Below are 14762 nucleotides of genomic sequence, written 5' to 3' on the forward strand. Positions count from 1 at the left end.
GGTGGGAAGTAGCCATGCAGACCCTGACCCTTCCCCTCTTCCTCTATGGAGTGCAGAGGTGTTGGCTAGAAGTTAAGGGGTTCATCTTGGTTTGTGAGGCCCATAGGAAGTTGTGCTCTAGAAATGACTGAGGAACAGTCTAGAAACAGCCTTAGCTCCTGATGCTTTCGAGGACTGCAGCCTATCCTCAAAGACACCCTTTAGAGGAGCTGATAAGCCCCCAATGTGTGATTTGGACTCGATTACTAATCAAACAAAATGCCAACTGATTCATGCTGACTCACAAAGTAGTGAGCTCCTCCTCACCGGAGATGTGCAAGCATCAGCTGCGATTTAGTGGAGGGGAGGAGTGGTAGGGGTGGGGGTGGGTGAGATCAGGGCGCTGGGCCAGAAGTCTGCAGTACTTCCTATTTGGTGACCCATGCTGTATTGTGCCCAAACCGAAGGTCCCCTAGACGTGTTCACCCCCAGACTGTTGTGGCCATTGTATCAGGGGCTTTAGTCTGAGTTTTAAAGCACCAGGCTAAGAGGAGAGAGAGGTTCCCCAAATTAGTGGCCAGTTTGAGCCGTGGACTTCTGAACCCGAGGCTGTGCAGGGGAAGCAGCCTTGGGTGCCCAGGGGGCAGGTGGCTGGCGGGACAACTCCAGCTTCCGAGTAACTGCCCTCTAGGCCTATAGGGGGCACTAAGGAACCACAGGATCTCTGTCTCCTGGCCGGCTGGGGTCAGGACTCTCTTCCCCAGCTCTCCCTGGCCAAGAAGAGAGCAAAGAATGGAATGGGGCTGGGGCTAGCACAGAGTGGGTGGGAATGAAATCCTCTCCCTGTCCTTCTTAAAAATCTAAAAAACACAGAGCATCTGGTTTTAAGGTTCAAAAGAAAATGCTCCACCAAAGTCCTCCACGAGAGCTTGACATTTCAGTGCCTAAGTTTGTGGAGAGCAGCCAGTCCTCAGCCCTCATTTAGCACAGGAGGAAACTGGAGGCCCCAGAGAGGGAGGCGCTGGGTCTGCAGCGCGCGGGGCATCTGTGGCAGCAGAGGGCCAGGGATCCGGGCCTTCCGATTTCCAGTCTAGAGTTCTTTCCACCACACCCACCGCCGTGGCCACATGTGTTTTCTTTTCTGGCCCTTGGGGGACTCTGGCAGGGCTGGGGGTCTGATGTGAACTGTAGTCTGTTCAATTTCACCTCTCATTGCTCCTGCCAGCTCGCCAGCGCTGGCTGACGGAGGCAATTAGAACCAGACATCCCAGAAGGGCATTCCAGGGAGATCTCTTAAAATTCCACAGCAGCTGGGGACTTGCCTTTTCCTGCAGGGATCATCTGGTGTGCAAACACCCAGGCGTGTAAGTCCCAGGGTGGGAGACGGGTGCATACACACGCTATCTCTTGATACACGCTCACCCACAGGCAGAGAAATAGAGAGATATTCACCAGCAATTCTCTTTCCTTCTTACCTCCCAAAGAGAGAAGTTCAGAATTTACAGGCCACCCTGGGAACACCTAATGACTTGCTGCCGAGGGAGGAGGATGGTGTTTGCACTGGGCAGTGGGTGGCAGAGGGCGGGAGGCCATTCCTGTTTGTCTTCCACCCCTGCTGGTGGTTGCTCACCTCCGGGCTCTGGGGGACAGCCAAGGGGTGTTGGTAGCCAGCACAGCTAATACACAATCACGGGAGCCTGGTTTAAAGGTATCACCTCAGTTTCTCTGTGGGAAAACTGAGCCTCCCAAAGACAAAACAGAGAAGCCAGGAACTCCAACCCTGGGACCACTGCCTTCGACTTCCCCACCTGTGCTTCCCCACCTGGGGACCGCAGCATCCCAGGCTGAAAGACAGACCCTGGCTCGGGAGTTGCTGGCAGCCCTCTTTGTTTCTCAGGGCTCCTATTCCACAACTGTCATCAGGAAACCTCGTTTTGGCCAACAACGTGCTACTGTCAAGTTGACTAATGTTCAAGTAAACCCAAAGGGTCTTTTGTTAGAAGTCCGTGGGAAATGGCCAAAGGCATTGGGAAAGCAGGTGGGAAAACTGTACGTCTTCTTTAATCTAAGGGTCACGTAGTACCACCTGGGCTAACTGTGATTTATAAGAGGAGAGGGGGAGCTAAGGGACATTCTTCTGATCCAACTGCATACCCAATTGTTTGCAGAGCTCGGGTAGAACCTCCATTTTCCAGCCCAAGATGTCACCAACACTGTACACTCCTGCTCCCAGGTTACCCCCTGGAGGTTGATTATTTGCTTGAATATCCTGGAAGAATAGACGTAAACCCATTAAAACATTAAATCAAGTCATGATTACTATGATTTTTATTAGATATACCCTATAACTCTGACTACCTTTTAAAAATATGTCCCGGGCTTTGTTAATTAGTTGTGGTTGTTAATTGCCAACCCATGCACAATGGGACTTCACATGGCCGGTGACTTTCCATGTCTGTGCTACCCTTTCCAGAGATCTCCACTTGCTGACATCCCTTAGCTCTCCTGTCTGTTCCATGTGCAGTTTTCTTCATGAGGCTGAAACCCAGAGAGAAAAGGTTGCATTCCCCAGGCCATTTAGTGAAAGTAGGAGTGCATCCATGCATTGATTCTTTCAGCACCAAACCCTTACTGGGTCTGGCAGTTCATTGTGCAAGGTGCTGGGGTGGGGGTGGGGGTGGGGGGAACAGCACAATGGAGAACTTGGTCTTTAGCAATTCACACCATGGTAAAGGGTGATAGAACATGGCCCTAATGAGCTTTACTAAACAACAACAACAACAACAGACCCAATAAGAGAAGGACAGATGTAGTGAATTCAGAGGAGAGGAAACTCTCCTCTGAGTTGGGAGTTGGGAGAGTTGGAAGAGGGTTGGGAGAGGGTAGGAGAACAGTCAGGGAAGCGTCCCTGAAGGTGGTGGCATTACAATCACGCCTAGAAGGATGGGCCCGCTTCTGTTGTGCAGAGACTGTGGAGGTGGAGGAGGTGGGGTAGGGCACTCTCCGTGGGAAGAGGCAGGCAAGGAGGAAAGCGACGGTTGGCCAGTTTGTTGGGCAACGGGACAGGGTGAATATGGTTGGTGAGGCTGGTCCATCTTGGAAGATTACCGATGTTTGTGAAAGAGTTTGGGCAGCCTGCACGGTGGAGCTGTCGTGGCTTTCTCAGTGGACAAGCTATGTGGGCGTAGCCACCTTTGAGAAAGGTGCGCCAGCAGCCATGTGCGCGTGCGTGCACGTGACCCCGCCAACCTACGTGAACTTCCCAGATCTCTGCAGTAACAACCTGTATTCCTAACTCCTGCTGGAGCGGCCCTTCACGGTTTGCCAGGAGCCTTCACGACCTTTACTCTTCCAATGCCCACAACACTGCTGTGAACAACTTGGCATTTCTATTTGCCGTCTCTTGAGACAGAGGACTAGCCCCAGGTCGAACTGTGAGGCCAAGTCACAGGCAGGATCCTGCTCCCACTTTTTCCCACCCCAGATCCTGGACTTTGCTCAGCACCACCCTGGCAAACCAGGTAAGAAGGGAGGGTCTGTCCCAGAACACCAGCCTTGGGGGCTTTTTTCCCCTTCATTAAAGAGAGCGCCATGGGAACAACGTTAGTCCAATCAAAGGGACAGGACAGCATGTGTGTATGTTGTGTGAATGTGTGTGCTCATGGCCTGGGGTACTTTTATGTGAAGCTGAGATACTTGGCTCACAGGTTTTCCTGTTTCTCTTGCAGAAGTATAACCATGGCCCTTAACCCCAGGGAAGACGGTCCTACCGTGGTGGCACCATAGTGCTCTCACCACTGCTGGGTTTGTGAGCAGCAGAGCTATTGTGCTAACAGGGTAGGAAAGCACAGGCTTTGTCACTGATGCTAGGATTAATAAGGAGAAGCCACCGTTCCAGTGGGTCCCTTGTGAGTCTAGCCTATGTGATTGAAAGGAGAGCTTTCTGTCAAACACCTCCACCACCAATCACTAAAAGCATCTATCATTTATTGTCCTTCATGTTCTTCTTCTTTCTTTTTAAAATATTTATTTATTTATTTTTGGTTGGGGGGCAGGGGGAGAGAGAGTGAGAGTTAAGGAGACTGTGCTGAGCCGATGTGGGGCTCCATCTCATAACCCTCAGATCAGGACCTGAGCGGAAACCAAGAGTGGACCACTCAGCCAACTGTGTCACCCAGGTGCCTCTGTCCTTCATGTTCTTGATCACAACCTTTCACCCAGGCATTTAGGGGCCTAGACGTCTTCATTGGCAAGCTGGGCATAGGTGTTAGGGGTAACATTGAACCACTTGTTCTGAAAACAAAAAAAAAAAACCAAAAAAAAGAACAAAAAACAACACTCCTAATTCTAAAAAGGGGGGGGGGGGAGTGTAATGTCACTTGTGGTTCTGAAGTTGACCAGAGTGACTCAGGTGTAGTGATAAAGGGATGGCTTCAGCCATGCCCAGGTTCCAAGGATAGAGGAACCTGGCCTAGGCAGGCCTGGGCCAGCAGGTGCTCATTAACAGCACGTGTTTGTGGTTCTAATGTGGTGAGATATTTAAGCTCTGGGCCAGAGTCAAAGGCTAAGAATGACCCCTTTGGGCCACTTGATTCAAGAAGATGGTGATGAGCTGTGATTCCAGAGGTTATTTGGGAAAGAGAGGTGCTCTGGCCCCTCAGCTGACAGAGGGCTCAACAAATGACTGGGTAGCCTTGAGAATGGGAAGGGAGGGAAGAAAGGGCATTCACCAGAAGGATATGTTTCTAAGCTGCTGAGGCCACCAAGTTAAGTATTTCCGTGTAACTGATGGGCACCCCAGCTGGGGCTGTGACCTGCCTAGTACCACCCACCTAACTGGTAATAAAGCTGACTTTTAAGGGGCAGGGTGGACCCTTTGCAGGATGAAGGAGGTGTTAGGATGGAGGTGAAGAGAGGACCAGAGGAGCTGGGTAAGGTGCTGAAGGGGGAGTGGTCGAGCCTCTCACAGTGAGGAGGACTGATGTACACTCGGATGAGGGTGAGCAGGAAAGGTCCTCTTTTGGAGCCTGTGGGCTTGTCTGCTCAGTGAGGAGATGGTCCGAGAGAGGGCAAGTCTCTCCAAGCTGGGATGCTCAGTGGTCCCACTAGAACATTGCTGGGGATCTGCGGGGAGAACTGCCCCTGGGTAAAAGCTGTTAAAGGACAAGCATTCACATTCTTGGGCAGGAATTGGCAGGATGACCTGTGGGGGAGCAAGATAGGCAAAGGGAAGTGCTCTAAGTGAGACATAAGACAACTAAGGACTGGATGGGGCTGGTGGTGGAAAGGGAGAAAGAGACTGAGTCAGCTCATTCAGAAATGAGGGAAGAACAGTAGGAATCCATGACAGGCTGCCCTGGAGGGTACCATTCCAAGGTGTAGACCAAAGACCTGGGTTCAAGTTCTACCTCACTACCTGCTAGCTGTATGACCTGAAGAATTCACAGAACCTGAGATCTAGTTTCATTGGTTGTGAAAGGGGAAGACTACTCCCTACCTTGCAGTGCTCCTGAGAGAGTTAAATAACACAGAATATGTGAAAATGATTTAGTCGTATCAGTTGGTTAATTTATTCCTACATTCAGTAAGCATTTGCAGGTACCCACTGTGTGCCTGGAAAATAATTTAGGCACTCAATCAGAGTATTAAAAAAATAAAGTGGAGATAGAAAATAAATTCAACTTGTCTGGTTTTGAAGTCTAGAGTAATCACAAGTATTAAGGACACTGGCATATGGAACCATCCAAAATGTACATGAGCTCCTTGGTAGTCACCTTTTTGGGTGTAGTTGGTAGAGAGATCAGATCTATTGAGTGAATATCCTGACTGGCAAGATCAAAGAGAGGGGAAACATGGATAGATGTCATCTAGAGACAATAGTGGGTCTCCTTTAACACGAAAGAAAGACAGAGTTCTAGATTTCACACCCTGAGCTTGGCTATTTGAAACAGCTCTGAAACACTTTTTTTTTTTTTTTCCTACTGTAGGGACAATGGGTTCTCTTCTTGGCCTAAGCTTCAGAATGTTAGACATAGATGGCTTCTCTAAACACGCTTATTTCATCTTTTCCCTCTCCATTTGAGATCCTTAAGGTTTTTAGGGGTCTTTGAGAATTGTAGTAAGGATTTGCAACCTATTTTCAAAATTTCAAACATCCTATAAAAAAAAACCACATGTCCTTACAATGAGGTTTTATTTGGCTAGAATAATATCAGCCAGCCCTGTTGATCAGAGCCTCTGGTGTGTGCTTTGATGAATAGAAAGGAGAAGTAAAATAAAGCCTGCTTAATAAGTTCAGTGTGTTTAGAAGTAAAAAATCTCTCCAATAAGGGGGCCTAGAGCAATAAGGATCTAATAAAAAGGATTGAAAATATAGTTGAGAATGTTGGTAACTATGACTTTGATTCAACTCTTCCACTCTCCAATTATGAACTCAAAAGCCAGAGAAGCAAAGAAATTTGTCCAAGGTCAGAACTTCTCAGTGGCAAAGCCAGACCCAGAACCCGGATGCCAGGTAACTGGGTTTTATTGTGCCTTCGTGTTCTTGAGCGTGATTTTGAAATCTACTTAAATTGGTGTGTGGGTATTAGTAAAAGCAAGTCACCTTTCTAAAAATCACTGTGTGGGTATCAAAGGGGAAAAGAAGTCTACACAAGGCTTTTCCTTGGGCAACTCCTCATCGGAGTCCAGTCACCTGATGGGTCATTAGTCCAGCCCATGTTTGTCTGATGGAATTCCCCAAGGCTGGGGGAAGACTGACAGGCAGGAACACCCTGGGAGCTTCTTGGGGGAGGTGGACATCCTCTCCTTATCTTCAAAGCAAGCGTTCAGGAAGGGAAATGGTAGCACTTCCCAGAATTCAGACTGAAGCAAAACACAGATGACATATCAGACTGACATCTCATCCATGAGAGGCAGATGCAGGATCACCAGGGGTTGCTGAGGAAATGGGTTGTTCATGAGGGGAAAGCAGGAGAGCTAGAAACCTCTCCAATCTGAAAAAGGGGCATCGGGGTCAATCTGGGTTTTCCAAACAAGGAATTGTGCGTAAGGCCCCCAAATTTTGAGCTGTTGAAGAAAGGTGTTTGGTTGAAATGTGTTCCCAAGCTTGTCGATTAACAGCAGGACACATTTCAACTTTTAAAAATAATTTTTTTTAATTTTTAAAAATGACAGGCAGACATCACAAATAGCCAGAGAGGCAGGCAGAGAGAGAGGAAGGGAAGCAGGCTCCCTGCTGAGCAGAGAGCCCGATGTGGGGCTTGATCCTAGGACCCTGAGATCATGACCTGAGCTGAAGGCAGAGGCTTTAACCCACTGAGCCACCGAGGTACCCCACATTTCAACTCCTTATTAGGATGCAAGAACTCTGGGAAAATGAGGTAAGATGAATTTAGATTCATAATGGCCAAGTGGTCATATATTTCCATTTGGGAAGGCTAGAGATGCCTCATTTGAAAACACTTAATGATTACATTTGGAATATGCAATTAACTTTTCTGTTTAGGAGCTTCATAATTTGATAAAATATTCCGTGTGGATATTCCGTTCAAGTTGGTGGTCTCTGTAATTTCCAGATTTGAGATTCCATCCTGGTTCTGCTTTCTTCCAATGAATTGACACACTCTGGCTCCAATGGGATGTAATTAATAGTCATGGAACTTGCATTCCCTTTTACCTTCTTCACATGAAAAACACCTGGATCTTTCAAGAAAGCAAATCTGATTATGCCATCACTCCCTGCTTAAAACCTCATAATTGGATTCCTGTTGTTATTAACAGTTAAAACTTCTTAATGAGCCCTATTGGGTCTTGTGAGCCTGGCGTCCCCCTACCTCTCTGGCCTCAACAGCTCTTGCTCTAGCCGTACTTCCTTTTCTTTCTTTTTAAAAAAATTCCTTGTAACTACCAGGGTCCCTCCTAATGTAGGCTCTTCATATATGCTTCTCCCTTCACCAAATACCTTGCCCCTCCCTCTTTATCTGATTACCCTTTAGATACAAACCTACTTGTCACTTACCCAGGAAAATTTCTTCTACACTTCTGTCTACATCAGATTCCCCATTTACATGTGCTCAGAACACCATGAACTCCTCCTTTAGAGCCCTGAAGACAGTTCCACTTTAATTTGTCTGTAGTTATTTGGCTAATGTCTAATTCCTCCATTAGACTATGAACTTGAACTCATGAGGACTATTGCTATCACCACTGTGGTTGAGACAGAGCCTGCTACAGAGCAGATGTTCACGTGGGTTTGAGAGATTGAAGGGATCATCTCATCACTGGTCCACAGGAGGTGCTTGTTAGAGTAGCTGAAAGGAAGTGGGAAGAAGAGAAGCATTAGGAGCCAAGAGAGCGAGGTCCTCAGGCCTGTCCCTCCACTCAATTGTTCAATGCCTTTGCTCTGGGCAGGCCTGTCCTTTTCTAGGCACCAGGGCCTCCTAGCAAGGCAGGAAATGGAATCACTGTACTGTGCCGTATGGAATTGGAAGGACCTGAGGTTGGATCCTGGCTCTACCAGCTTCTAGCTGTGCAATTTTGTCTGTTCCTTTACCTCCCTGAGACATTATTAAAATCTGCCCACATTCTCAAAATTTAGAAATCTGGGAGCACCCAAGTGGAGCCGTTGGCAGTGAGAATGGAGAAGAATGGAGAGAAGAGGTACTTTGGACAGTGGGGAGGTGTACCAGTAAGTCTCAGTGTGGTCCTAAGACTGACAGCAGCAGCAACACCTGGGAACTTGATAGGACCGTAGGCTCCAGTCCCACCCCACACCTACTGAGTTAGACACTATAGAGGTGGGTTCCGGGGAGCTGGGCTTGGCTTGCCCGTCTCTAATAAGAGTATCCCCCTGGCTTGTTAGGCTGTCCATGAGGCACATGGGGTGGAGGAGAGGAATTGAATTTGGGTCATCTACAGATAGAAAACCCACTTTCATGAGGGACATCAAAGAAGTTACAGTCAGGGAGAAACATCTTGATTTCATGAGCTGTCCCAGCATAGCTTGAAATAGGACAAGGCCCTGGGAAATGGGACCATCCCATGCACCTGTGGCCTGGAGCATCTGGCAACCCCAGACACAGGGAGAGTCAAACAACAATGAAGAGACTTAGGTATTTCCTTTCCCCGGAAACATCCTGGGCCTGAGTGATCCATTTGTGCCTGAGTGGTCTCTCTGTGAATGAGGGGTCCAACTAGGCTCCCTGCAGTTCATTCACAGGAATGTTTTCTATTCTTGCCAAATAATCAGAACATTTAATAGCTAGGACATTGAGGGATGGTGGCTACACACAGCCCCACCCATATCACCACAGGGTTTTGAACAATAAACCCAACATCTGGTTTCTTGTCTGTGACATTACCATTGGGATGTGTGGAGACCAGGGAGTCATTGTTGTAAATTCACAGCCCTTGGAATCCAATGAGCAAGTTCTTCACTGATGTCTTTTGCACATGCTTTGGCTATATTCTTTTGACGTGTGCTTGTTTTAATCAATATGCTCTACATATGTTGACAATCAATAGTTATCTCTGTTTTTTAATCCTCTTTTGTATATCACAAAGTTTTTCCAAGGAGTGCTTATTGTCTTCACTGTCCTTTGATCATTATCAGTATTATTTAACAACTGGTGTTCAAAGAGGGAAAATCTCTGGAAGATGAGGTTAGAGAAACATATTCATTTACTCACACATTTGATAAATATTTATTGAGCACCTATTACGTGCCAGGCACTGGGGACACAGCAGTGAATAAAATAAATGAAGTTCAGCCTTCACAAAATTTATATTCTATTTGAGAATACAGACCATAAATAATAATAAGTGATTAGATAGCCATATAGTACATCAGAAGGTTATATGAGCTCTGTTTAAAAAAAGAAAGAAAGAAAGAAAAAGAAAAGGCAGAAAAAGATAGAAAAGGTTGGAGAAGTCAGAGAAGAGAGTAGTCAGGGAAGACCTCAAAGTACCTAAAAGAAACAAGGTAGTGGGTCATGCAGACACGTTGGGGAACAGCTCTCTAGGCAGAAGGAATGCCAGGCACAGGGTTCTGAGATAAGAGTTTGCCTAGAATGTGGATGGGGCCAGTATGGCTGGAGTGGAGGAGGCACTGGAGAGAATACTAGAGATGGGTTTAGGAAGCTTATGAGGGACCAGATAGAGTAGGATTTTCTAGAACATTGTAATAGGTTTTGCTTTCACTCTGAGCAAGGTGGTAACTGCGGATTTTGCAGTTGAACAGAAATACTCTGGCTGCTATTTGAAAATAATAATAGTGGGGTAAGGGAGAAGGCAGAGAGACCAGTAAGGAAGCTTTTGCAATAATCCCCGTGAGAGATCTGTGAGATTTAATTCAGGGTGATGAAATAGAGGTGGTGAGCTATAAGGATTCTGGATTTCTGTTGAAGATAAAGACGGCAGGGTTTGCTGACTAGATTAAATGCAAGGCAGAAAGGAAGGGTAGAGCCAGCTTTGACTCCAAGTTTTTGGCCTGTACAACTGGATGAATGGAGCTGTCTTTAATTAAGATGGGGGAGAGTATGAGGGAGAGGTTAGGGAAGGACATTGGGATTTCCGTTTGGAGAGATTAACTGAGAAATTAAATGCACTTACTGAAGCTAGAATTTAAGAAGACACAGTGATGAGTTTTTGATTTACAAAGCTAACAAAAGATTCAACTTCTAGTGATCCTGTGTAAGTTAGACTGGAGGCAGGGAATATGCCAGGAAACCATGGCCAGCCATAGAGCTGAGCGGGAAGTACCGAACAAGGACAGATGGGAATGAGGAGAGGAAGCAGAGTTGAGAGAGATACAAGAGGTAGGCTCAACTATACAAGCTAGCAATATTATGTATCAAAGGTTGAATGATGAAACCCAGCCCAAGCCATATTCTCCAATGTGAAGGTTCACAACCCATTATAAGAGACACTGGGGGGGCGCCTAGGTGGCTCATTGGGTTAAGCCACTGCCTTCGGCTCCGGTCACGATCTCAGGGTCCGGGGATCGAGTCCCATATCGGGCTCTCTGCTCAGCAGGGAGCCTGCTTCCCTCTCTCTCTCTCTGCCTGCCTCTCTCTCCATCTACTTGTGATCTCTCTCTGTCAAATAAATAAATAAAATCTTTAAAAAAAAAAAAAAAAGAGAGACACTGGGAAAAAAGTTACCAGTTCCACCCAATGGCCTGCTTCTGAGCTCCTACCTAGGAAACCAGAACTACAGGGTCATCAACACACTGAGGCAGCTATTTCAAGTTCTGATAATAGGTAAAATATGAGACATGTTACTTATTTGAATATCAATGCATAGCACCCAAGCTTCAATTTAAAGCCTTGGCACCTCTGTGTAAGTAGGAACTGAGTAGAGTTTTGCTGTCCCTACGCCACCATTCTGCTGTCTTCTGGCAGTGGCTTGCAATCCTGCTAAAACTTTTCAGTATTCTTTCTGGGCCATATCTATTACCCAAAGCAATACATAATGGACTAGACAGGATTATTGGCCCAAGTGACAAAGCCAGATGTAATATGGAAGAGGTGTTTTTATTTTGGGATGTTTTGTTTTTGTTGTTGTTGTTTTTAGCTACATATATATCTTTCGCCTCACATAGCTGTTCCTTGTAAATAGGAAGATTCACACCAGGGTCTCCAAAATAGGCAATATGGAGTACAGAACAACCCATCAGTCCTCCAGGAGTAGGCAGTAATGAAGGAGGGTTCCTCAGGTTTCAGGTACTGTCCCCGGGAGCCTTAAACTGTTGCCTACAGCATGTAATTTTTGGACTCTGAAGGGGCCACTCCCTAGGAGACAGTGTAATGGGGAAAGAGTCTGGATTGGAAATGGGGGGCTACTTCTGCCATTTCCAAATCCTGAGATCTGGGGCAAGCTGTGTCATCACTCTGAGCCTCGGTGTTCTCACCCAAGGTGCAGGGATAATATCCATTTTCTTAAATGTCTTTCAGGTTTTTGTAGAAAGATTATATTAGCCTCATAAAATGAATGAAGAAATGGAGCTTTCACATCTATTTTTGTAAAAGAGTTTGTGTATAATTGGTACTATTGATTCCATGAATACTTGGTAGAACCTCACCAGTGAAACCATCTGGGCCTGGAATTTTCTTTGTGGAAATGTTTTTGAGTAAGATTGTGTATTGAATATTTTTAATAGACATTGGGCTATTTAGATTTTCTCTTTCAACTTGAGTCAGCTTTAGTAAGTTACGTTTTCAAAGAATTCATTCATTTCATCTATAAATTACTGACTTTATTAACATGAGGCTTATAATATTGCTTATTACCCTTTTATTATCTATATATAAAATATTCCCTCTTCCATCCTTGAAATTGGTCATTAGTGCCTGCTCTTTTTTTCTTGATTAATTTTAATAAGGATTTATACATTTTATTAATTTTTTTCAAAGAACCAACTTCTGACTTTGTCAATTTTCTCTATTTAGGGTATGTGTTTCCTTTCATTGTCTTCTACTCTTATGTTTATTATTTCTTTTCTTCTAGACCAGATTTAATGTGTTCTTTTCAAGGTAGAAGTTTATACCATTGATTAAATGTTTCTTCCTTTATTTTTTAAAAAGATTTTATTTATGTATTTGTCAGAGAGAGAGAGCACTCACAAGCAGGGGGAACAGCAGGCAGAGGGAGAAGCAGGCTCCCTGCTGAGCAAGGAGACAGATGCAGGGCTCGATCTCAGGACCCTGGGGTCATGACCTGAGCTGACGGCAGCTGCTTAAGAGGCTAAGCCACCCAGACATCTCTGTGTCTTCCTTTTTAATACAGGTGATTAAACTGTAAATTTCCCTCTAAGCTTTAGTTTAGCCCCTCAATTGCTTTAGTTGTATGCTACAAATTTTGATATATTGTATTTTCTTTATTAGTCAGTTCAAAATTATCCAGTTTTCCTTATAATTTCCCCTGATTCATGTGCTATTTAGAAGTGTGTTATTTAATTTCTAAATATTTGATGGAATTTTCTAGATAATATTATTCTGATTGATTTCCAATTTAGTTCCATTGGTTTAGAGAACATAGTCTACAGGATTTTAATTGCTTGAATGTACTGAGATTTATTTAGTGGCTCCATAAATGTTTGATCTTCGTCAGTATTCTATTTGTAGCTGAAAAGGATGTGTATTTTACAATTATTGGGTAGGAACTGTTCTATAAATATCAATTATGTGTTCTTTGGATCTATATCTTTACCGTTTGCTTTTTTGTATACTGACTGTATTAGTCACTGAGAAACAGGTTTAGAGCAATATTTTTAAAGCATAAATCAGAATATGTCCCTCCCAATATAAAGTTCTCAAAGGTATTTTGATGTACTAAAATAAAATTCAAACTTTTCCGGATCTCAAAGAGATCACATAATATGGGCTATGCCCTACTCTCAGGTCTTCTGCACTTGCAGGAGAGGAGGTCACCTCTCTCCTAGCTACTCTCCAGTCACGCTAGCCTTTCTTCTGTTTTCTGAACCCACCAAACTAATCCTTACCTTATAGCATTTGCTATATCCCTTTGCCTGAGATTATTTACCCAATAATCACATGTCTGGCTCCTCCCTACCCCTTTGGCCTCAGCTCAGGTGTCTTTCCCTCAGAAAGGCCTTCCATGACCTCTCTCTCTGGGGCACTTTTTATCATATTACCCTGATTTATTCCCTCTGTAGAACTTTTCACTATTAGAATTAACTCTGTTTGTTAACATTCTTTTTTGTGGTCTGCATGCTGATCTTGCTGAGTGTACAGCATCCCCAGGGGAGAGACTAGAGCTCATTTGTAATGGATATATTTCATAAATATTTGTTGGATGGAGGGCTGCTGGATGGAAAGATGAATAGGCGAACTCCCAGCCTTTTCATATTCAACATTATCTATCTTGTTTTATAGTCACCTCTCTCTAGGTGTCAGGACTGGACTGTGAGTGTGTACAAACAGGAACTCATTCTACTTTACCTCTATGTCTTTGACACTGCATAACCATTGGTCAGTAAGAGATTATTGGACAAAAGCAGAGGTTACCCTGGCATTTCCCAAATACTCTGTGCACACCTCTGTCAGCAGTCACCTTGTTGCCTCTCTCTTCTGAGTAAACTAGACCAGAGCTTGGCACAGGGCCTCGTACATAGATAGACTCAATATATTTAACAGGAAGAAGAAAAGAAGAAAGGAAGGTAGAAAAAGATTTGTCATACCTCTGGTGAATGCGCTGATGGCCAGTTTCAAGGCCAAAATGTCAGAAAGGGTTTCCTTGCTCTTTGTTAGCCAGAGAAGTCAGAAGAACTTCAGTTCTCCAGTGGATGGCCCATTTCACCTCCAGTCACAGGCCCAGAAAGCAGGGGATGTGGAAATGAGTTTAGAGAGTCATGGTTCTTTCCCTATAGCCCTGTGGTATAGAACAAGTATCATTGCGGTAGCCGGGAAAAATGGTGACCAAACACTTTCATGCACATCTGACTAGCCAGGGAGGCTTAATTGCTTCCTAAATGTTTGTTAGAAACAGATCCTCACTAGTGGTAAAGGGGTGGGGAATATACCACACAGACCACGGAATTGTTCCTCACCCTCCGACCAACTGTTGAACACCCACTGTTCTTTTCCTTTGAGATACTCAAATTATCATGAGAATATAAAATTTTTATCATGGTTCTGTTGGATTCTGATTTCTTTAGAACTCCTAGAACGTCCTTCCCACAGGACTCCAAGTTCTTTGCCTGTAACAGCTTATATATTCACCTTCCGCCATGCCTGGCCACATGCTTGACCCCAGTTTGCACT

Source organism: Mustela putorius, unplaced genomic scaffold (assembly GCF_011764305.1).
Source record: "Mustela putorius furo isolate JIRA1106 unplaced genomic scaffold, ASM1176430v1.1 tig00003834_pilon_pilon_pilon, whole genome shotgun sequence".
Lineage (NCBI taxonomy): Eukaryota > Metazoa > Chordata > Mammalia > Carnivora > Mustelidae > Mustela > Mustela putorius.